Source organism: Parasteatoda tepidariorum, chromosome 8 (assembly GCF_043381705.1).
Source record: "Parasteatoda tepidariorum isolate YZ-2023 chromosome 8, CAS_Ptep_4.0, whole genome shotgun sequence".
Classification (NCBI taxonomy): Eukaryota; Metazoa; Arthropoda; class Arachnida; order Araneae; family Theridiidae; genus Parasteatoda; species Parasteatoda tepidariorum.
In genome coordinates this window covers 57,302,116-57,328,086 of record NC_092211.1, presented here as the reverse complement: position 1 = coordinate 57,328,086, position 25,971 = coordinate 57,302,116, and the positions used below count along the sequence as shown (strand labels likewise).

The 25,971-nt window shown below is 28.2% G+C and overlaps 1 protein-coding gene and 1 long non-coding RNA gene across 4 annotated transcripts in view; one reads left to right on the top strand and one right to left on the bottom strand.

Annotated features, from left to right (window-relative positions):
• LOC107454903 (protein turtle) overlaps nt 1–25,971 on the bottom strand; it is a 954,328-nt gene that overhangs the window by 160,550 nt on the left and 767,807 nt on the right. The gene's annotated exons all lie outside the window — the stretch shown is intronic.
• Nucleotides 4,517–24,857, top strand: LOC107454905 (uncharacterized). 2 transcript variants are annotated; one of them, XR_011637391.1, is made up of 5 exons: nt 4,517–6,537; nt 10,899–11,008; nt 13,654–13,742; nt 18,456–18,566; nt 24,657–24,857. It is a non-coding gene; the product is annotated as an uncharacterized lncRNA (long non-coding RNA). The 2 variants fall into 2 exon arrangements; XR_006224799.2 differs by lacking the exon at nt 13,654–13,742.

Here is a 25,971-nt window from a genome sequence, read left to right as displayed (position 1 = left end):
CATATGTCTATAATTTTCCTTTGTTTTATCTTCATTTTGAACTTTAAGTTTAAGTTAAGTTAACATTAAGTTTTCTGAAGCAATTTTTTTCAATAAAAAACTTGTATATTTGTATATATATATATATATATATATAAATTACAGTGTTTTAATTAATAATATTTTTTTACACGTATGATTGCTAAGCCCTTTTATTGAGTAATGTTAATTCAAACTGTTTCCACTTAAAATACAATGATCAATGTGGTTGCATAATACGACCCTTTTGTCGAGGAGAATCCTAAACCATATTTAATTACTTCCATAACCTTACATTTGTGAAGTACGAAAAAAAACAAATCTCGTTATTAGTAGCTTTCATAATTTAAGCTCTTTGCAGTTAAATGCAATAAGTTGATAAATTGAAATAACAAGATTAGTTTAGATTAGTTAACTAGATTATTAATTTCACTGTCTATTTCAATAAAATTTTAATTTAAAACAATTGAAATAATATATTGATTATAATATTAAATACTAGAGCGCTAATCATTTAGCAAATTTGAGGTTGCCCTTTTGAGTCTTAAAAATAAATCCTGGTACGTGAAAATCTAATCATTAAATAAAAAGTTCAAATGTTATACAGGGTTATGTTTTTGCATGTTCTACATCTATTAAAATTTCTTAATTTTTCAGTTAACCATTATAACCATGATAAATGCAAACAAGAATGTTTTTATTTCAAAATCTAAGTGTTTTGCAATAAATATATTTAGATATCTAAATTAGTACTCCGATGTGATTAATTGCCCTTAAATTAATATAGTGCAATTTATTGTTTTAGATAGACTAATTCAGTGAAAATTTTTAAGAAAAGTTTAATTAAGCTTAATTTTTTTAATAAGGAAGATTTTTAAGAAAACAACTCGATAATAGTAACAAACATGGAAATGCTAGCAAATTATTGATAGCTTTCATTATTCTAACTCCTTTTTCTTAAAAGCAATCAATAGACCAATTAAAATAAGTTGGTTATTAATAAAAATATGTTATTAATCTCTCAAACCAATTCAATTGAGTGTCATATAAAACAATTAAAATTATGTTCACGCTAAGATATTAAACACTTAAACCACTTCTGCAGAAAATATTTGAAATGCTATCACCAAAGTACTTTTCCATTATTTCCCTCGATGATTAAGGAGAATAATCGTTTTCAGAACTATTCATTTTTATAATTCTACCTTAATGTTCCGAAACTTGGTCATTTAAAATTCAAAGCTTATTCTAATAAGACTTTATTTGCTTCAACACAATAAATTTTAAAATCATTTTAAATTTAATGAATAATTCACCATTACTCAAGTAGTAAAAATACTAATTAATTACTTATATCTAGAATACGTTTAATTTGAAAACTATTGTATAATGCATTGTGCCCTAACTGCATTTGTACCTTCAAATACTTATCCACTTCTTGGATGATAGAAATGTTTGCAAATTGTTAATTCATTTAGAGGATATCGCATCTGAGAACTGTTTTACGATATATTTTAGTTCAAATCCAGATGTGATTTAGAGCAATTTGCCATTACAGAATGCTAGGAAACTATTTGATATATTGAAATAACAATCCTACATATTTATTCTTTTAATTTACTCTCACCTGAGCGTTTCCTATTTTTAACGCGTCTCTGTATTCTATTTAAATAAGACTATGCCCATTTCCTTTTATGTTTTTTTTTACTTATTTTGCGAGAACACTTAACAATCATTTATCATCAGTTATATTTTAAACTTTAAATTTTTGGCTAATAATCTCATTTAAAATTCAGAATTAGTAGCCAATTCTGTTATGTTATGTTGTAACATATTTCACATAAATCTTACTGATTTTGTCTTCATTAAAAAAATAAAACGGAAGACCAATGAGTTTATATATATNTCTTTCATTGTGTTTATTGCGTAATCACGGCCTCTTCAAAACATCCCGAGTCTAATACGAAACTACTAATTTATCTAGAGAATTTCAGATTTGTAAATCATTTTATAATAATACATTCCTAACTGCATTAGAATACTTCACCAATACTCAAATTAGTGCATCTAGATTGAAGATTTTTTTTTTTTGTAATGAGTTTGTATTAATTATATTTGTGCAAATCCGAAAGCGAAATTGGTAAACAGTTGAGATAAGTAATTTGCTTAACATTGTGAAATTGCAGATAGATCAGAATGTTTGAAATGCTTAACTCTTTACAATCGGTACAAAATTGAGTTTTAAAAACTACCATGCTGTCGTTACTTATATCACTTGCTAATGCCAACAAGTCTGCTTGAAATCAAACGAATTATTATGACTCGGGGAGCATTTCTTGTTTTCTCATTGACACCATCTATGGGCAATGCGACTTCAGCCAGACACACGTCAAAGCGCGTTTTACAAGGGGGACCCCAATCTTACTCCAGTCGTTCATCCATAGATAGTGATTTAACTCTGAACCAGACATCGATCAATCTCCAATTCAGTACCACCAGAGGTATTGATTTTAATTAGAATTTGGGGGACTTTGTGACTCAGTCAGATTTAATGTGCACCAGTCACCGTTTAATACACGAGGATTATTCGGTTTTCGGGAATCGAACTCGCTTTCTCACGAACACGAGCCTAACTATCTACAGACAAGATTTTTAATTATAGAAATGTATCATTTTTAATATTATTTCGTTAAATAATAGTTAAAGGATACCTATTATGATTAAAAACACGAATATATTTAATGCGGTGGTATAGTTTTGAAATATTAATTCCTCCGAATTACGATAAACTTGAGAATACGTTAAAATACTAATTCTGTCTGGAGAATTTCTAAACAATTTGATTAAATTCTGTATGTGAAATTATTGGTTTTAAAACGCAGTTGTCTTTTCAGAATTTATAAATTTTTTTAAAAATTTTCTTCATTGTTGCTTCTTTTAAAATTTGATTTCAATAAAAATTAATTTCATGTTCACTGTTGAAAGAATTATTGTAAAATAATGAAAATAAACTTTTCCTTCCGAAAAAGGGAAACGGATTTTACCCTTTCAATATGTTTAAATCTTTTTCGAGATTTTAATACAAAATGAAATGTGTTTTCATATATTTTATCAGTAAATTCTACATTTTTGCATTTTCCTTCGAGCCAAAAAATAATTATTAGATTAGAAGAAAATATTACCCTATTTCATTATAATTTTTTAAATATCACTCCCACTAAAACTAGTTGTTGGCAAACGTTCAAAGAAATTAAGGTCATGATGTGAGTCAAGGTAAATCGGCCACATTTAGTTCCCAGGTAACCTGGTACGCAATGGTCTGAAAATAGGTAACTCTTTACTTATATAAAAAACAACATTTCATAAATTTCATCATTATCATTTTTTTTATTATATTTAATATTTATGAAGTGTAAGCATTTTTAATTTTCTTAATTTTAAAAAAATTCAAAATTAATTTTGAAATATTTGAATAACTGTTAAGAGAATTACTTTTCATTGAGAATTATAATTATTTGTTAACGAATTCAAAATGGTAAGAATTCATTCTTTATTCTTATTCCGTAAAATTTAGTTCTATGTTATTATTTCATGCCTTTAGAATCCCATACATTGTTTGAATTCTTTTATATATCTTCACCATTTCTATAACACTAAACATTTTTTCACTGTTTTGTCTTTTATATATTTCTTAACCCGCTGTTTGAAATAAACGGCAAAGAAATGAAATCAGAAAAAACACTATTACTTCCACTTATGATAACTTCTATCTTTCTGTTGCGTGTAGTTTCGTCATGTTCGTGCTACCAGGTACTAAGAACAACGACGACTCCACGCAAAACTCTTGCAAACAGTTCCCATCATAGCGTCATCATATTTATATTTGAATGAAATATGGATTCTTTAGACTTACACCATAATAAGTAACATTATCTGAGATTACTGGATGTAATAAAGTATTATTAATTTATTAAACAATGTACGGCACGTATAATGATGTCGTAAGCAAATCCCACATCCACTATAATTGAATGTGGGGGAAATTCAATATGCCCAGGTGTGGGGGATATCTGGATTATGTATTGAGGGATGATATTGGAAGTATTAATTTAAGTGGAAGGAGAAGTTCAGAATTCGTAGTTTAATGATAAAGGATTATTAAATCCAGTGACAGGATGAGTTGGTTGTTCTTATTAATTATTCAGGTTAATTGTTGAATGATGAGTAATTAGATCATATAATGGGATGAAATGGTACGATTATAAAGGTTTAATGGAAACATTGTGAATTTTTAAATACTTGTATAGATATTTGATGAAGCAAAGAGGGAATATTTAATATTGTGTGTATGTTACCTTCCAAACCAATCAGCAATTTTTATTATGAATTCTTAGAAACAGTTAAATATTTGATGTATAGATTGCTAAGAATGTGTATACGAAATGAAAAATCTATTCAGAGCTTGTCTTTAAGGATTTCCTAACTATATATGTTTTTTTTTTTTTTTTTAAAAAATTGTGTTAAAAAATATGCACATTTGATGTTTCAATAAACATTTAAATTGGGAAAATCAACAAAAAGACTTTCAAAATCAAATGAAGGTGGGACTGAAAACATCAAATTCTGAGCTAGGGGCCGAAATAGCCTGGTTGGCAGGGCATTGGGCCCATTTCTAGAGGTCATGGATTCGATCTTCGCTGGCTGATGACTCCCCGTGAAGAAAAAGGCGTCTGATGCAGGTTAAATCAGTCGAGTCACAAAGTCCGCCATGTTTCCATAACAAATTATACCACTGGGGGTACTGATTCAGGAGTTTCCTTATCATCTGGATTGGTTCAAAATTACAAAGCTACGGATTTGAATTTTAGTAGTCGTAAACCCAAAATTGGGTCGGCTATTAAACGACGGTTATAAAATTAAATAAGAATTCTGACCTAGGAGCTTCAAAAAGCGAATATGAATTATTTGAAATTATTTAATAGCGAATATTAGAGTCGTTTTTAAGTTTCATCATAAAACTAAACTTGCTCTGATATCTTTCATTTCACTTTATACATGTAAATCGGCTGGTTTCATTTATGCTTTAGTTTTATACTTTTCTAAATATTATTTGAGAACTCCGATCTACATATTTTTTTACTTAGCATTTAACAATAATTTAAAAAATATGAACGTATTAAGTGCCTAGTATGTATTAACCTAAAATGATGGAGCGCCAGTAAATACGACTGATTGAACCTTAATTTTATTATTCAGAGCTATGAATATTTTTCAGGAAACAAATATCTTTCAATTAACAAAGAGTGATATTCTCAATTTTACTAAAAGTCATCATGTTGTGCAATTGTATTGACGAAAAAAATAAAATGGATAAAATTGAATACGAAAATGCCAATGTTTGTGATGTTGTATTGAGCTAACCTCATATTCCTTTAATAAGATGTTGAATATACTTATTAAAGGAGTATGATATTATTTTTAAAATGAAAGTCGACATTGGAAAAAAAGCTAATGGGTATTTGTCAAGTTAAAAATAATATAACATCATAAGAATTTTGAATTTATTTTATTGAAAAAAATATTGCTTCAAATAATAGAATTAAGAACATATATGCAAACTGTGCTCGAACATAAAGCCCATACATTCATCTACCTTATCATCATCATTACGAACAGGGTTAGTCGAAACTATTTGCACTGCATAGTGAGGAAAGAGCAGCAGTTGCATTTCGAGATTAGTATTATAAACAGAACCGGAATTAAATCCAGTATTATATGTTGACCTTTCAATTTACTGTAGAGTGATTCATTTTCGTGGACTGTCTAATAATTATAAATCTAATTACTGACGTAGCCATGCCTAATTCAATAACTAAGTCGACGTCATTCAGATGACAGCCAATAACTGCGTAGGCGCATTTTCCGCGTATTCTGCCGAACTTTGCTAATATTGTTTTGATGTCAATCATATGTCAGATAGCCATCATACGCATGTGTCGCCAAGCATGTCCTGACAAGCGAGGATGCTATCAGCTTGCTGATAATAGAAGGGAAACAGTCAGATGTCAGAAGTCACATTGATCGATTTGTTTCAACTGCTGATCTTTGGGCACAGGTGTCGCAAAAGCCAGATTTGCACATAAATTAATAACTGGCCAGATGAATATAATCATAGTTTAAATGTGTTCGAATTATATACTGGCAATCGGTTTTGATAATGAAATGCATTTGTCACTATTTGGATGCACGTTCTAAACCTTTTACAAAGCATACGTTATATGCTTGAATAAAATGTTTTGTTTAGCAGCTAATTATTTCAATTAATTCATTGCTTTCATAACACATTGAATATAAAGGCGAAGCAATGGTCTTTTTAATTATTTTAGTTCTTTCGGTGTGTTGCTAATTGTGCTCAAAATCACTTTTGATAATGGAATGTATTTGTTACTATTTGAATGTACGTTTGCAACCATTTTAGAATGGATACTGTGTTTCTGAAGAAAATTCTTTGTTTAGCAGGTAATTACATCAATTAACTTATTGTTTCCGTAGTATAATGGATATAAAGGTGAAACAATTTTTTTTTCATTATTTTGATTGATCTGATGTGTTTCTATTTGTGCTCAGTATCACTTTTGATGATGAAATACATTTGGTACTGTTTGTGTGTAAGTTTTGCAACCATTTTAGAACCTGCTAATTAAAACTATATAAAATGTATAATTAATGTCATTAGGTACGAAATTATTTAATTATAATATATTAGATTATAATTAGAAAAAATGCATTCTAATTATTTTGAGTCTTTTTTTCCACTATTTGGATATGCTTTGTGGGAGTCGGATAGTTTAATTTATGTTGATCCAACACATCCAATTATATTTATTAATGTATAAATCTAAATTTAAGCAAATACATTTTTCCATGCACGTTAAAATGTATGGCTAATAACACATAATGATNGCACCAGTCAGGTGGAAAAAATGATGATGAAATTTCCAGTGGGGCTTCTAAAAGGCAAAATTTTCTATAACAATGCTATATATATATAAAAAAAGGAATGCTGTGTAGGCCGCCCCGTTAGATACACTTTCCTTTTAAATTTTCAAGTTTTAAATCAATAATGCCGTGGCGTGTCTCCGCAAAATTACAGTAGTTTAATTACAATGTAGTTTCATCTGGTGAACTCTTTGAAACTATCCTGTGTTCAAGAAATAAGACTTGACAGTAAACAGCTAAAGAAAACATTTATTAGATTAAACAATCATTTCACATGCCCAGCGTGCTCTCGTTCGATACAGCTAGCAGTTGAAGAAAATACGTGGAAAAAAAGCAATTATCGCATCCATGTCGTCACTTTTATACTCTGAAGATCTGCACCACTTCAGTTCGCTTCACCTATAGTAATCGCTACCGCAGCGACGCCACATACAGCCTAATAGTGTATGCATTATATATATATATATATATATATAATGCATTTGAATATTTAATTGATTAGAGTTTTTATTATTTCGTAAACGAACGAATAATGTCTAAAAATAGGGAGTTAGGAAATTAATTTAATTAATTGAAATCATTTAGCTAGTTGAACTTATTAAATTAATTGAAAATTAAAATCAATTACACATTTTAAACAGAATTTAGCATTTGTTTCGAGTACATACTCATTCAGACGCATAAACAATACAAAGAAATCAAAATGTGCCATGAGCAATATCTTCTAAAGAGAATAGTATGAGTACCACACAAACTGAGGATAAATAGTCACCGAAATAAAATTCTCCTTTTTGACAATTTAACATCTCTTTCAGCAATGTTTTGTTATTTTTCATAAATATGACATCCTGATGACATGGGACTTTCAGATATTTCACGCAAATGTTTCATGTCTCTTGAATGCATTCTAAATGTTTCATCTTCTGAGCATTCCGAGAATTCAACCTTTTTTTATGTGGTATTAAAATATTTCATGGCCGGATGGTACAGGGGTTAATACTCTCACTTGTCAAGCTGGTATCATGAATTTGATAACAGTTAATTACTGAATGCTCGCTTAATCATAATCATTTTATTTTATGCTGTATTTCCTTATCAATTGAATTTAACAACTTGTATTTCTGGTGAAATTGGAATCCTCGAACAGTTTCAGAAAGTAATTTATGCAATTAGAAGATGTGACATTTAAGAAAATTTAACAGTAAACCGTTTTCTCAAAATTTCGGGAATTATAAATATCCATTTTTACAGTAAACTACGTACTGTACTGGCATAATGTAGTATGCGATTTAAAGTGCTAGAAACTTAATCTAAAGCGAAAAAATAAAAGAGTTAAAAAAAAATAGTTAAAAGCAATAGTAAAAAAATAGTTTTTGAAACCCCTATTATCACTTCCCTCAAAATTAGAATTTCACAATGATCCTATGATTAATCATTTTGGATAATTGTCCATAATACATATTTTACATTAAAAAATAATTCAAACAATAATCAGTTCAGTTTTTTACCTTTATTATTATTATATATTTTCACAATGAATATATTTTATTTGCATTGCCCTAATCCGATTCTCTTCACACAAAGAGATTACGTTCCGGTACTGAAATTTGTGATATATATTTCAGTTTATTTGACATATCTGTTAGGGAAATCTAAAAGTCATGATGTATTTCTTCCTGACAGAAATGGATTACATAATTTAGACGTCAAATCAAGTGTAAAAAAGGGCGTTTCTCAACTTCCCATTTAAGACGTTTATTAAGTGCAAAAATACAAAATTAGATACAAGAATAAGGATTTACGTCTTGTAAATAGAATATTTAAATAACATCACATGAATTATATTTGGTTGCCAAGTACCATATATTTTTATACTTCAAGGTAGTATAATCCTTCACAAAAGAGAACAGAAAAATAGTTGAACTAAACTTATTTAATAATCATTTGCGTCATATGTTATGGTACATTTAATAGCATAACTTTGATTTAGTAAATTGATGTACTGATTTTTGTAAGAAAACGAAACGAACGAAGAACTTGTGACTCCAGACACTATTCTAAACACTATTATCGCAGAGCGTAGAACAAGTTTAAAAAAATTTTGTCATATTGTAAGAAACAAAAGAATTCTAAATGAAGTAAAAATTGAAGTAAAAGCACTGAAATCTATTTTTTCCAATTTCTAGTGATTGAATGATTTTGAGAAAACGTTAAAAATGTATTCACAATTCTTTTCAACGTCCTTTCCTTAATCATCTAGCATCTCAGGTAATGTCTGAGATGAACGTTAATTTCGAATTTAGAATATTTGTTGATTCGCAAGTATTATAATCTAAGTCAAATTAACAATACATAAATACCATCGTTTTATTTATAGAATAATAAAAAATTGAGAGTACATTGAATATATTTTGCATTTAACTTTGATGATTTTTTCAAGGCTCTCAAAAATGTAAATTATAAGTATTATACTGATATTCTGTACATAATTATTTAAAAAGGAGTACAATAAAAGGAATGAAAATCAATTGTTGATGAACAAGCAAAAAACAAGTTTTTATTAATTTTTGTTTTCTTGTTTTCATCAAATTTTGCTTAATACTCGGAAACGTGATTAACAAAATTTTGCTATTTATATTTTTTAATTCATATTTTGTTTTTTTTAATATCCAAAAATCAAAAGAAAATGCTTTTAATTTTTAAATTAAAAACATTTTCTTTTGATTTTTGGATTTTTACAGCAAGTAGATGGCTTTCACATCAACTGCAGTTTAGAAGAGATTGATTGATATGCTTTAAATTTTTTTTATTAAAACATCTGTCACACTTTTTTAAGATACATTTACATCATTTTGCATACAGGCATTATTAGATACTAAGTTATACTACAAAGCGCTGTTTCAAAAAGCCGCTTTTTTTCAGATTTTTGCATGCACATCCCTTTCAAAAAATTTAATCCCTGAATAAATATATCAAACATATTAGTTTAATATCATAACAACACGTTTAATAACGTAAAATATGCTATGTTTGTTTTCACATTGAAGGCAATCTTCTCTAAAATGCAGATATGTATCTAATATTAAATTTTCTACTGCATCTTTAAATCCCCAGAGCGCAAATTGAATGCATTTTATTAAGGTATTCTTTAAACAAAATACAGCCTCTAGCGAAAGCTGCATTTGATCATTTGATTCAAAACCAAGCAAGAATCAAATGCAAAAAACTCAGTAATCTGTTTTTGAAATGGATTTCATTTTTCAGAGTACATTTAGAAAACTTTTCGATCATATTTTGCACTGTTGGTCGAATTTCAAATGCAGTACTGCGATATTTGAAATTTTAGTGAGATTCTTTACTTTAGTGAAACCTAAATTTTTTTATTCCTTTTCCTTGGAGAATCCTACATAGATTTTGAAATCATTTCATTGATTTGAAATGGCAACATTTGAATTTTTCTTTCTTTTTTTTTGCGTTCCAATTTTAGTTATTTCAATTTTAAGCACGATATAGGTATCGCATTATTTTCGAGAACTCAAATCAAAACTGCTCGTAACATTTATAAAAGTAACTTTTTTTAGGTTTTGATGTAATACATATCATATCAAGGTATCTCAATCAGTATTGATTTCGATATATAAGAAATTTTTTTAAACACATATGCTAAAATTTAGGCAAAATATCAAAAACTTGTTATTATTTTTTTTTGAATTTTTTTTGTTTCAATTTTAAGCACATTAAAGATACTACATTTTTTCAATTATGTAAATCACTGGTTATAACTTTTATATATAGTTTTTGATATAGATATAACGTTTTTGATATAAATATAACGTTTTTGATATAGATATCATGTCAAGGTATTTCTGTAAATGTTTCAGAATCCTTAAAAAAATCAAATAAAGCAAGAATTAATAGAAAAACAACACAAGGTAATCAACATTGAAATGAAGAAGAAAAATGAGCGAGAAGATTTTCGTAAAGTCTGATAGTAAGTGGATTTTTGTTTAGATCAGATGTTTTGCTTTATGGTTTCTTCTAGCCCATTACGGGTATTTTAATTCATTTTCGTGTGATGTGTGGTTGATGTTTTAAATAAATATATTGTTTTATAAAACCCATTTCTTCAGTTTAGCTTGATTCGGTAGAGTAGTGTTAACAGTATAAGAAATATTTTCAAAATTTTGTGTTAAAATAATGGAAATAACTTATCCCTATTAACTTATACATAAATCGTTGCTCGTAATCACTGTTCACAGTTGTATCTTTATTAAATTTTGATATTATATATATCATATCTAGGCATTTCGATTAGTGTCTTAGGGTCTAAAAAATTCTTCCAACACAAGCATTAATCGAAAAACATAAGGAAGAAATCAAACAAAACCAAGAAAAAAATAGAAAAACGAGAGAATTTTTTGGAAGGTCGGAGAGTGAAAGGATTTTTTTGTTAAGATTAGGCTTTTTTTTTGGTATTTAAAATTTGTACTAACTCATTATGGGTATTTCAATTTATTTTTCCTTGTTGATGTTCCAAATAAATATTGTTTTATTAAAACTGCCTCTTTAGTACAGCTTGATTCTGTGAAGTATAGATAACAATATACGAAATTTTTGTTAAAATAATACAAAAAACTGAAATATTTATTTTTTTCACATTTTACTTTTTCTTAATTCAATGTACTGTAAAATTATCACATTCTTTTTTTCAATCACTCTAATGAAAACTGCTCATAAAGTTTATAAAGTTTTCATTAGGCTTCGATATTATAGATGCCATATAAAGTTATCTATTTGTATTAAAAACAAAGTGAAAAACTTCTTCAAATTTAGTTCTTAAAATTTAGGCAAAACACCACTTAAGACTGTAAGTATGGTATTTTAAAATTTTCAAATACGCGTAACCATTAATAGAAACATTGATTTCCAAATTCTTTTTTATAATTTTAATCAAATTAAAGAATATATATATATATATAAAAATCAGAAATGCTAATTCCTCTTAAATTTTATCAATTCTTATGTGTGTGTGATTGATATTGAATTTATCAGAACGAGTATATAATGTGAGATATTTTTTTCATCGTAAAAAAGTAGAAATTTGCATGCAAAACTCTTTGAAGACTCTGCCACTTCTGAGAAATAAGATAAAAATTTTTTAACATGTTTATTTGATTATATATANAATCAATTATCGATTTAAAAGAAACTTTTAAAAAAAAATCAAAGAAATGCACAAAGAAAACGCTGGAAATGGAAAGGGCAAAGTTGTTCCTTTCTTCATTTAGAACTTTTTAAAGTTCTATTTCCCGATAACGATAAAGTAATTTATATATATATATTTAGATTTTTATTTAGGTATATTAAATTTATTCCAGAAACATAATTTTCAGAAAAATTAATATTTTTTTCGATTTTATGAATGGGTTTGATTTGATAAGTTGCTCAAAGTCTGTGAAGAAGTGCATATCGTTATTTCTTTTATTTCATACTTTGTATATCTTTATAGCAAAAATGTAGAAAACTACTTTTCACAAAAGTGGTGTTCTAATGGGCGTTCTTTTACACCAAAACGTAGCAGTGGAGTAGTTCGGAAAGACATAGAATGTTCTCTGTCACTGCTTGGTGTAAAACAGCTGACATCATATTTTGTATTTAGTAGTAAGACAATTTATTATAACAGTAGGGTATGATTAACATGAGTCAGAAAAAATATTTTTACGATACAATACAAAGTAAGAATCATTAATTTAAGATGCCTACAAACATTAATTCATGAATTAAAATTAGTTTTATAAATTAAACATCACTAATTTTCATTAAGTGTAGCACATACATAATATTTAGATGAATTCGAAAAGAAACTTAATCGAACCGGATAGAAATTCAACATTATAAAATTACTTATTACAAGTCATTGAGATATAAAAAATTAAAATATAAATATCATACAATCAGAAACATATATATTTTAACGGAGATTTTTCTTCTTATACTGTAAAAAACTTAAGCGTATATTAACCAAAAATGGTGGCAACTAATTTACACAGTAGATTATAGCCACAGACAATTCTTGATACTATGTGTTTCTCAACACCAGGAATATTTTTTTTACACTACTTGATGTAAAGAAGTTGCCCCCCTTTTTTATGAACAATAGTACTAAAATTTATAATTAGAGTATGAATAGATGAACTTAAAAGTCAGTATAGTCTTTCTACGAAAAAAATATTAAGTATTAATCATTAATTTAAAGGGAATCTTATACACTAAGTCTTAAAATAAAATTTACAAATCTGGTATTAACAGAGAGAATATGAATAACTAGGCTTAACAAAACGGATGCACCATTTTTTTTAAATTAAAAATTTTATATAGACAGAAAAGATTGATATAAAAAATTTTATAGCCATCAGACACCAGGACAATTTTGTCATTTCACTGCAACAATTAAACAATACGAATGTAATATTAATTATGTGTGTTATTAAGGACACAAAAATGTGGTCGTTTGGCATGCATGCAAAATGTGGTATTTTTCACCTTTCTGATAAAATTTATAATAATCAGATATTTATAATGATTCCAATTAAATTTATGATAATCCAATACGAATGAGAAACTTCCCATTTGCAGTTTCTCGGGATTTTTCCAGACGCAACAATCAATCATTCTGATTGCTTAGATGAAATTAAATTGAAATCTGGTAAATTGTCTATTTATAAGTAAGTACATTCAAGCATGTTAAATTCATCTTAAGAAATGAGTGTAACAAACTTTTCACTGATTCTTTTACACTACTGAAAACAAACACTTGTAAAAATCATTAAACTTTTACTTGTTTATAGTTTCTAAAACAATTTGATAACATTTATGGCTGCATTTCAAGGAACTTTTACAGAAGCACTCAAATAAAACCGGAATTGGTTTGCTCAAACACCGAGAAAAGTTAACTGTACTCTTATTATTTCCGCACCTTTGATGGAGAAGCAACTCTTAAAAAAATAAGCACTGAATTCTTTTGCGAACCTCTCTATTTCCAGAACAAATTTTTTTTGTTCGAAGTTCTTTTTTTGCAATTTCTACTCTCAGAGGTACCTAATGACAATTCACTTAAAACGATAAAAAAAGCACCCCCCCAAAAAAAATTGGTAGAAGCTCTCAGGATTAATCAATTATCGATTTAAAAGAAACTTTTAAAAAAAAATCAAAGAAATGCACAAAGAAAACGCTGGAAATGGAAAGGGCAAAGTTGTTCCTTTCTTCATTTAGAACTTTTTAAAGTTCTATTTCCCGATAACGATAAAGTAATTTCTATTCGTTTATATGTAGTGCAGTAACGTGTTTTACGTTTCATCAGTCTTAATGGCATTAGTTAAATTTCGTAAAATTGAGGTCATTTAAGCACTAATTGTTCAATTTGTCAAGATAGAAAGAAAAAATCAGGAGTTCACTCTTTGACGTAAAATTATTATTTACAGCATTTTTTGCGTTTTGAGTTTTCGAGTTTTTTTGCATTAATTCAGGGCAAAATAAAAGAAAATTATTAAATAATATATAATAATATAAATAATATTTATTTAATATTAAGCATAATTTTAATAATTTATAGTTATGATATACATCATGAAACACCGGTGTCTTTTCCGGGTTAAAGGTTACTCATGGTCTACCCTCTGAAGGGATGAAAAGCTGATCTCTTACTCTAACATATACATTATATATTTTCGATTTTCTAAGATAATGTTAATCTATGCATTGTATAGGCACGAGTTATACAGTTCCTGTATCATGCATTTATAAAATATAATTTTAAAATTACATAAAAATTAATCTTACATAAAAGAATAATTTAATTAGACTAATGAAGTGAGGAAAACATATGGTAAACAATACCGGAATAAGGAAACATTTACCGTATTTCTGGCCCTATGGGTACACCAAGAATCTTTGTAATTTTTATCGCAGGCCTTCGGAAATGGTTTTAGTAAAATTAACGATAAAATTTGGTTTATAATATGTGAACAAATTTGGCAAATGTGGCAAAATTTGATATTTGTATCATGGTACCTTAGAGCATGACATTAAAACCATTCATTCGGTTAAATTTACTTCTAAGCGTTGTATTTTTTATTTAATGCGAGGTAATAAGAAGTATAATTTTTAAAATTAGAATTTTCAGTAAAAATTAACATTCAATTAGCTAATAATTGAATATGAATTGTTTTAATTTTACAATTGTTTAAATAATTATGCCTTTATCAAAACTATTTATTTTCCACAGAATCTCTTTCTCTGAAATAAATAATATATAAACTAAACAAAACCATTACATTAAGAACAAACAAAAAAGGATGGTTTAAGTACTGTATATTTTAGTTTTATTACCAGAATTACGTTTTTACATCCGAATATTTCCATTCAGAGCGGTAATTTTACTATCATTTTTTCTTCGCACGCTAATGAAGTATTTTGTGAACTTTAATGCATGCAATTTGTTTTGATGGATTATTTGAAATATATTATAAGTTTTTATTAAGAAAAACATGCATTAGTTTAAAAAAAAAAGTCAGAAATGTAAGTTATGATCCTAAAAACGAATCAAAAACGTAAAAAAATATCTGTAAAGATTAATAATTTTTCAATATAAAAGCAATTTTAAAATTAAACAGTTTGCTTAGAATGCTTCAAGAAAGTTTGAGAAATGGCCAAGGGCAACAAATCAATAACATTTATTCGTATACTGGAAGAGTATCTTAAAAAATATAGCATCCAAGAAGCCCCTAAGAAATACATCTTTCTTTAAAAGACTTTAAATTACTTGAAATTTATGGTAATAGACCAGATGCATTTCGTGCTTTCTTCCCGGGTAGTTCCTTATTTTGTTTTATTTTTTCTCACCCCAGATATATTCTATTATAGTTTTCATTCGTTTTCAAGGCAATCTCAGCTCCAAGAGATGATGCGGAATTGGTTTTGTTCCAAATTTCAGTCTTTCCAAAACATAAAATTGCTACGTTAAAAATGCGATGCCTCTTAAATGGTTTGGCAGATAAATTAGATTCTTTTCTTGAAACTGCATAAAATAAACAAAAATCAAAAAAATTCAATTTTTTACTTGCATGTATTGTTTTTATTATTATACACCGTACGAAATTGCTACTCAAATTTCACGAAACATTCTCCGTTTTTAACGAAACCGTTTCATTGGCGTATGCTCCGAACAAAAACTTCGTCAAAATGGAGAAATAGCAATCGCCACTTCTTCGAGGAAATTAAATTTGTTAAAATTAAAAAATTAAACAAATACTCCGTCATTCTAGTTCTTTTCACACAAAAAAACCTTGTAACGCCCAATGTATCAAATTTTTTTCTAATAATTACTTTATTGTGGGCACCATATAGGTGTGTATCAATGTTGTCCAATCATCACAATAAGGATTGATGGAGCAGAGAGATAAATTTCTACCATTCCCTAAGCGAGATTTGAACCCGAGAACGTTTTGGTACGAGGCCACCTCCTTGAACACCATACATACCGGTCGACTTTATTGTCACTTTATTCTCAATCGCCTAATCTTCATTCTTGTTTCGTCATTTTTAGTTAGCAATCTCAAAAAGATGAGGTTCCGTCTTTAAGGAAGCATTTTCGTCGTATATTTGAGAGTTATCGTTCGTCACAAATCACGTGCTTTTACGTTACAAACTTGACGCGCTTAAATGGTTTCGTAGATAAATTTCATGATTTTTTGAGACTTCATGAGATAAATAAACTCAATTTTTAACTTACAATTATTCGTTTTGTTTCTAAATGTTTTGGATTCATTAGCGAATATTTAATACTCCGCTATATGAGTATACTATTTTTGCGAATTTATGAACACCAATAGCATACTTAAATTTATTTGGTAGACTAAGTTTAATATCTAAAGCAGTTAATTCAGTATATTAACTTGGGTAACGAAACAGCTTGCAGCATTTAGTTAAATTTTTAAGTTGTGCACAGAAAGGCTCAGTCCAAAATTCTGTATAAAGTTAACACCCCAAAAGAGGCAAACAGCTTTTTAATTGTAGTATTTAAAGTAATAGTTGCACTGAAGTAAAAGTAAAACAGAGTTTGTGTAATTTTTTTAACGTCTAAAAACTTAGTACTCCGGATACTTTAAAAATCCTTTGTTTACTTAAGATTAATTAAAAGACTTATTACTGATTTATCCTCTTTCATATTTAGTAAAAGTAAAGTATTCCTACAGCAGCCCATTGTGGGCCAGGGGTTCATGAAGGTAAAGGCTCACAATTTCGTGGCCAACGAAATGATTGTGGTAATGTGATCAGCACTGGCAATAGACCACCTTTACTTCCCAGACAAGTTGGTAAACATCGATCTGAAGCTAAGTGGGCTTCAAACCTCCATCGGGGATCGAACTCCGGTTCTTTACAATGAAAGGTGAATGCCTTAATTCGTGAAGAATCGCGGCTTTACTTTTATATTAAAACACCATTTAATTATAAATTGCTAGTTTACCGAAAATAGTAAGAGCTACGATTAAATTTAATAAACATTTAAATGTGATATTATTTGTTTACATATTCAAATTTCTACCTGCATTTCATTTCTTACTCTATATAAACAAACTTAAAAACCATCAAACCTTATTAAGAATTAAAATACTTAGAATTCAGCCCGAACTTGTTATTTTAATCATTAATGATGGAAACTCAATATAAGAGTAGATTTTAATAATCTTCTTGACTTCAGAGTTGTTTACAGCAGTTAGCGATAAGTGTTTTCATATCAAAAATGAGATAAATACAGGATTTAATTCAATCACAGATTCTTGCGTTTTAAAGTAAAAGCTTTCATCCATTAGGTAATGAGATATTTTCTTTAAATTTTGATTATTTTTGTAAGCAAGAGTTTATTTCAAAAACATTTAATCCCCAAAATATGCTGAAAATGTTCTCGTTACAGTTTTAAAACATCCGTTTTAAGAACTGAAATTAAGAAATAAAAATTCTTTCGAAGTACTTAGTAAGATTAAAGGCATTTTGCTGAGAGCTTCTGTCAAGTGAAGATTGAATTTTTAAAATTTTTCTGTGAATTTTCCTTTAAAGAAATGAACATAAATTTCTCCCGAAATTAGATATTCTATTTAAGAAACTGCGTTTCAAAATCGTCAAAGAACTTGGTTTTTATTTTGTGTTTGTTGACACTTTTATATTTTGTGTTTTACAAAGTTATGAGTGTTATTCGCGTTAGTGAAATAAATGTTTAGCATTTTTGAACGTAAAAGAACTTTTTATTTGGACTTTAATCCTTCTAATTTTTCTACCAAGACAAATAAATTCATCTTAAAAATGGTATGTTGATTCCATTATTTTAATTGATTATCTTTAAAATCTAGATTATCTTTTATTGATTTAATTTTTTTTTTCAGAAATAAACTGAACATAGGAAGATGGGGCATTGTTTTCAACCGAGTTTCAAGCTACTTCATGTAAAAGTTACTACCATAAATTACGTATTTCAATAGTGGTATTATATTATAGTACGTATTTAGTTTATAACGTATTTGGTTTACAACGCATTTATTATGAATTTAATTATTACATATAATAAGGCATAACAACATTTCAGTATTTTCCAGGAACTATTTAATTGTTAACTGAAATGCAGAGTGAGTTACTTCAAATACAAATTCAACTTCATTAATATTTGCCTTTTTTATCAACTAGAATTTCCTACATTTATTTATTATTTTACCTGGAAATCTCTACCACACATTAAAAATATCTGATTTTTTATTGAAATTAACAATACGTAAGCTATTAATAAAAAGAAGCAGAAAACAGCTTTTTATAATAATCTATGTCAAATGTCGGAAAATTATTAGCTTTATTTCTTGAAGAACACTTAAATTTGCCTCTTAGGTTAATTCTAAAGATCGCAAAATGCGCTGAATATGTCTCACAATTGGAATATATATGTATAACGGTACTTCAGTTATGTTAAATACGCTGCTTTCAACTGATAGCAAATAGCAGAGTTGAAACATAAAATGTACACACAGTTCCATGGTTACTATGTAACTATAGAGTGGAAATTTATTGACCTATTTTGCCACTTGGCAAATGTTGCTTAAAGCAAGATTTAATACAAGTTTCAATAGGGCCCACCAGATGAAAGAGTCTGCCAGAGTTTGAAGACAGGAAGTCTTAACTTTGCCAACACAATGTTTAAATTTTGAGAAATTCATAACCGGCGGCAATAAAATTTTACATCATTTGAAATTGTAGAAATTAGATTTAAGTAAAGAACAATATAATATAATATAATATAATATAATATATAATGTACTATGATGTACACAAAATTAGAAATAGAGAATATGAATAGAAAACGATTTATTGTAACGGTATATTTATTGCAGGTGGACAAAATGCTTCAAGAACTAATATAATTCATAAATATTAAAAAAAGGTGAGCTATATTGCTGAAGCAACATTATTTACATTACTGCAAGAACTAACATAACCAATTTGGACTCTATAAACCTAAGCTATGTAAGAGCTTCCTTTAAAAATTTTATATAGCTCGTGGTTACATAATATTTTATTATGTTATAAATAGGCAAGAAATTGAGCACCACAATATGCTTCAAGAACTAACATAATTTATGTTCTATAAACTTAAACCATATTGCTGAAGCAACATCAATTATATTACTTCAGAAACTTACGTAACAAATTTGTGTTCTACAAACCCGAGCTATGTCATAACTTTCTTTAAAAAAGATTGAATAAGCTGCGGTATTACTATATTTTGAATATGCGAGAACCTCAGACATTGCGCATTGGCAAGATGTTTTAAAAACTAGCATAATTTGTGCTCAATAAATCAGAGCTATGTTAGAACTCTCTTTGTAAAAACTAACATAGGCTGCTGATGTATTATATTTCAAAAAGGTGATAAATATCGATATTGCGAATTAACACGATGCTTCAATAACTACCATAACCAAATAATGCCCAATAAACATGAGCCATATTACTGAAGAAACTATATTGAGAATTATATTGATGAATGTACCAATGCTACTTCATAAACGTGACTGTACATAATTGTACACCTTTTAAACGCACGACACTAGACTTTAATTTAAACTGCAGCACTATTTCGAAATATTGATTATTTAGTAGAAAAATGAATGAATTGTTATTAATATAAAAATAGTACAGGATATTGTTTCAATGAAGTATTTACACATAAAAAAGGAACTTCATTTTTCCCTGAAAATGTGCCCATGCATACAATAGTAGAACAACGTGTACTAATTTTAAAAAAAAATTTCTGATTTTCGTTAACAAGTGACCAAGTGTTAATTAATAAAAGGAAATTTTTCACTTTAAAATAATTAAAAAAAATTTCTTTGCAATTAAGGAAATGTATAAAAATAAATAAAAAAAATACTCCTTTTGATTTCAAGTTGTAAAAATATTTAATATTTTTATTGCATATTTTAAGAAACATTTTAAAATAGTACGACATTAAATAGCTTTTTTCACCATTTCTACGCTCAATATTTATTTTGGTATTTGAGATTTTAAAATAATGTCCACTTTTTTCTCATTTTATGACCCAGAGTAAATTCACCTGTGTAAGTACTTAAAAATATCGCCAAAGTAAAACTCTAAAATTCCATCTGAGCTTGCCAAACGATCGTTTTATATGCTTTAGGCGGAAAGTTGCCTCCATTCTTTTCACTTGGGGAAAGAGAAAAAAAACATTCTATGGGAATGGATATTTTACGAGTGCCAAGGCACGTTTACAATAGTTACCCCAGGGAGCATAAGGTACGTGTACTTTAGGCTACCAACATTACCAGAGTTGAGCAATCAATAACCATTAAGTTTCTTTCCTTTCCAGTAATGGATACGACTGCTTTCCACTTTGGTTTACAAGGTAAGAATGTCTTCAAGAGAAAATCCCAGTTTGTAAATTTCAGATTTAAAAGAAATAACTGATGTTCCTGCTATTAAACATGATCTAAAGTTTACATTCAAACCATGTTTTGTTTTCCTGAAAAAAAGACAAACGATTCGGTTTAGGTTTATATGTTCGAAAAACCTTCAGCAAGTATTTAAAAACGCTTAGCTTAACAATAGGGAACGCAGTAGGAAATTTTAAGTCACTAATTTTTTTGTTCGATGATCTTTAAAAATTCAAGTCTTTCTTTTTTAGTAACTAAGTTTTCCGAATGCCAAATACAAAATGTTTGAATATAAGACTAATCAAATAAGCAGAAAAAAATGTAAGCTAGACATTTTTCTCTATTATGTTTGCATAAAAATCGGCTTTGAAAATTAAGGTAAATGTATTAAATTAGTTTTGAATTTTTTTTATCTGAAATAATTCCTAAAGGTAGAAATCTGATAATAGCGAACAGTTTAACTAGTTTGGATGCATAACAATCGATAGAGAGCCTTTTATTTGTTCTTACACGTGAAATTAATAAAAAATAAAAATATTTTGATTTAGACTTCACAATATTTAAAAAACAGAAGATTTGAGAATTTTTTTCTCTTCTCTTAAATCTCTTTTTTCAAGTTTTAAGTATTACTTATATAAATATTTATTGAAAAATTAGTCACTCATGTTTTTCTAAAACGCTTTCTAAACATATTTTGTACTAAAACGCTTTCGGTTAAATTAATTAACAGCTGAAACTTAAATTGTGAAGTCTAACAAAAATTGTGATCTACGGGATAAAATGAGATAAGTTTTAGTAGATTAATCATTCATTTTGTCTAAAACTCAGTTCACAGATATAACACAAATATTCACGAATATTCACACAAATATTCATGAATATTCACACAAATATACACGAATATCACCCTGTAAATTCGATTAATGACAGAAAATAGTAATTTTTCTTTGTAAATTTTCATCACACGGAATTAAATTCAAGAATAATCACTTTTTTAATGCATAATTCATACATAATTGTAAACGCATCAAATAATTTTGACAAATAAAACACATCAAATAATTTTGTAATGCAAAGATTAAAATAATTATGCTTAAAAATATGAATGCTTTGATAATATTTAATTTTTAAATAAAGAAAAAAAAATTCAAATCTTGTTTCATTGGTACCGTAAGTTTTCCCGAAATCAAAGATAACCTCTTACATCTCTAAATCAGTCTTATCCAATTTGTCCCAGCCCTGCCATGGATTGTTCGTAAAGAAACAAATCCTAGTAGAACACAGAGCTTGAGTATCACTGGCAGCGGTCTTGCATAAAATCAGATTTGCTAAAATAATAATAAAATAGGTTTCTGGAAAAGGAAAATATTCTCATTCCCGCATAAGTCAGTAACACTTACACAACTGTGCATTGCGAAAGAAGGAATGATCAAAACTACTAATAACTATATAATAAAATTTAGAGCATTTCTGACTCAATTGGCTTGAACAAAAAGATCCGTAATTTTATTTAAGTATATTGGTAATGATCTTCGTAAGCTTAACAATAAAATATACTTTCATAAATACATGATAAAATTTGGTAAATGTGGTAAAATTGGGTAATTTTATCAGAGAATAAAATGAAAACCAACATTTTGGTTAAATTTACTTCTCAGATTCGAATTTCTGATAAATGAGTAGTAATAAGAACAAAAATTTTAAATACGGAATTAACGGTAAACCATTAGGGGAGGGTAGCCTAAAGCGGGTAAGTCGCCTAAAGCGGGTAGGCATTCGTATCCCGCCGCATGGCTTGCAAGCGCCGATATCCAAGTATACCGTGATTACCCGAATACTCACGAGTTTCAATCAGTCCTAGCGGAGCAGAAGTAAAGCGACATGGCGTAACCAAGCACAAAATAAAAAAATTAATAAGTTTATTAAAAAAACTCAAGATATGTAACTTGTGGCTAGTCGAAAGCCGGCTTATTTTTTTTTTATTGTCAATATTATTATATTATTCTAACACTATTCCCCTATAAACTACGATGTTAAATTTTTTTTAAATTTTTTTTTATTTAAGGTTATAACTTTTTTAGTGAAAAATATGCTTTTGGGCAAAGCGGGTAGGACAAAGCGGGTATATGAATCTCACAAATATATTGAGGCCCTTGAATATGCTAGACAAAATAATGTAATTTTTGTTATGCATGTAACCTCTCATCGCATGCAACCTCTGGACCGTTGCGTTTATGGACCGTTCAAAACTTACTTTGAACAAGAAGTTTCTATTTTTCAACGAGGCCATGTAGGTAGAATAATTACTCAGTACGACGTAGCTTCACTTGTTGGAAAAGCATATTCAAAAGCAGCTAGTGCACAAAATGCTGTTCAAGGATTTAAATCCTCAGGAATATGGCCCACGAACCGACACATATTTAGTGATGCTGACTTTTTGCCAGCTAGTCTGACAGACAGGGCTGAAGTTATTGAAAACACCAACGATAGCCCATCGCAGATCCAATCTACTGATGCTGGTCGTCTTTCTAATAATTCTGATTGCTCTACTTCTACATCTGTATTTGAAAACGTGGATCACAATTACTCTCAAGCTTCAAGGATTTCGCTACGACGCACAAACGGAGAAACTTCGTATGATCCAGCTGTTGAAGATGATCCTTCATGTTCTACGACAACTAGTGACAATTCATTTCAACCAGTAGAAGAGCCATTGACACCTCATGTGAAGCCTTTGGATATTAGACCGCTACCAAAACCTACTCCGAACAAAACTAGTCGTAAACGTAAAACTCAAAGAGCTGAAGTCTTAACAAGTTCACCATTTAAAAATATGCAAATAGAAAAGGAAGAAAAGAAGAAACGTCTTAGTAACAATGCTGCTGTTCAAAAAAATTAAACAAATCTTCCTTCGACAAGTAAACCAGGTAAAACTAAAAAACAAAGAGCTTCAGAGAAAAAAATTGTGAAAGAGTATTTTTGTCTTGTTTGTGGGGGGCCTTATGAGGACCCACCGCTAGAAGATTGGATTGAATGTGGAAATTGTAAAGACTGGGCTCATGGAGCTTGCACAACTTATTCAAGAAGAAGGTCTTATTTTTGCGAACTATGTCAAGAATAACAAATCATAATTTGAGACTGATAAAATAAGTCTAAAATTGTTATTTAAATGTTATTTTTAACGTTTATTATACGTGTGATTAAGGTCTCATTATTAATGTTTAAGAAAATTAATATGCGCTTGTATTTGTAAAATCTATGGTGCTTACCCGCTTTGCCCGAACGGCTTACCCGCTTTAGGCCCCTTGTAGGGCAAAGCGGGTTTTTTCAGTGTTTTTTATTTTTGATAATAAATAATCATAAAATTTAAAATAACGCAATAATCATTTTTTATTTTAAAGTTCAAGATCTCTCTTAAGAAATAAAATCAAAAACGCTGCGATAAAAGCCCAAAAACTACAACTTTTGAGAGTTTATTGTTAACCTACCCGCTTTAGGCCACCCTCCCCTACCATATGAACGAAAAAAATATCAAGTCTATGGTTTAATTCTGTAAAATTTGTTTGTCTTTTTTTAACTTGAATTATGTTTTGCTTTTTTTTTAGAAATGTCATAAAGTGCAGTATTTATTTTAGATTTCTTTTTCAGGTAGAAAACACTACAAAGTTGCTTACGTCAAGTGGACGTTTTAAGTACTTGTTCGTTAATTCCTCATCATTAAGCATTCTAGGATTTAATTCTCCTAATTTTTACAGTGAATATAAAAATTATTGGAATAAAATAAGCTTTATTTTTAAGATTAAAGAGAAAGTTTACCCTTGTCAATTCTAGTGAGACAGTCTAAATATGAAAAGGTTAGCAATTTTTACTACTTCTTCTATAATAATTATAATATCTTTGTCTATATACCTTTCATTTTATGAAATATTTTCGTGTTTTATTTTTTATAATTTATATGAAAGCAGTTTCATTGAAATCAAATAATCCTTTCGTATAAAAATATCTAATATCTAATGCAAAAAAAGAAAGAAACGGATTCAAAAGATTATATAGTGCACCATATTAAAATTGCAGCTAGACACTGGTATCACACAATACTTTTCTTCTTCCAAAATCCAAAAATATTTTTAATATCTTATGTATGATTAGAAAGATGTTCCAAAAAATTTTTTTTCTGGCAAAATCAATTTAGACTTTACTTCGTTATAAAGATCTTACTCATATTGTTTATCATAAAATGAAAATGTCAAACTTGCAGATTTAAATGACATTTTTCTCCATAAATATTTGGTAAAAAAACGCTAAGTAAAAAAGAAACAATATGCAGATCATAATATAAATATTTGATTCCAGTATGAAACCTGGTTTTGCGTTACATTTTTTTCTAAGTCGTATATTCTCTGAAAAATCATTTCTTTCAAGCGATATATTTTCTGGAAAAATCAATCTCTTTGAAGGATTATATTTTCATATTTTTATATGTGAACCTTAACTCTTTTTCATCAATATGAAAAATATGAGAATTTTCGTGAAACTCAAAATATTGACTCGCAATTTTTTTTCCATAAACCACTTATTATATTTGCTATAAAAAATAAGCTTTAGAACCTTAAAAATAAAAATGTATGTGTATTTTTTTATATTACGCATTTCTTATGATATGTGTTTAAATTAATATGAAACGAATAAATATTAAGATTATACACACTTATATGGAAACTTAAGTAAGAAAATGTTTTGAACAGACTTTTTTACGATAGACATAGTTGCTTAATATTTAAGAATAGATTTCAACATTTTACTTAAGAGGATTCATTAAACTAAAATGTAAAAGGCTGAACTACAAGCAGGTTAATAAGAGACATTTTAGTAAAATATAATCTATGACATGTTGCTATAAAAATGACTTTAAAAGACTACTATAAAGTTTAATGTTTTCTAAATTGTTGCCTTCTTTTTAATA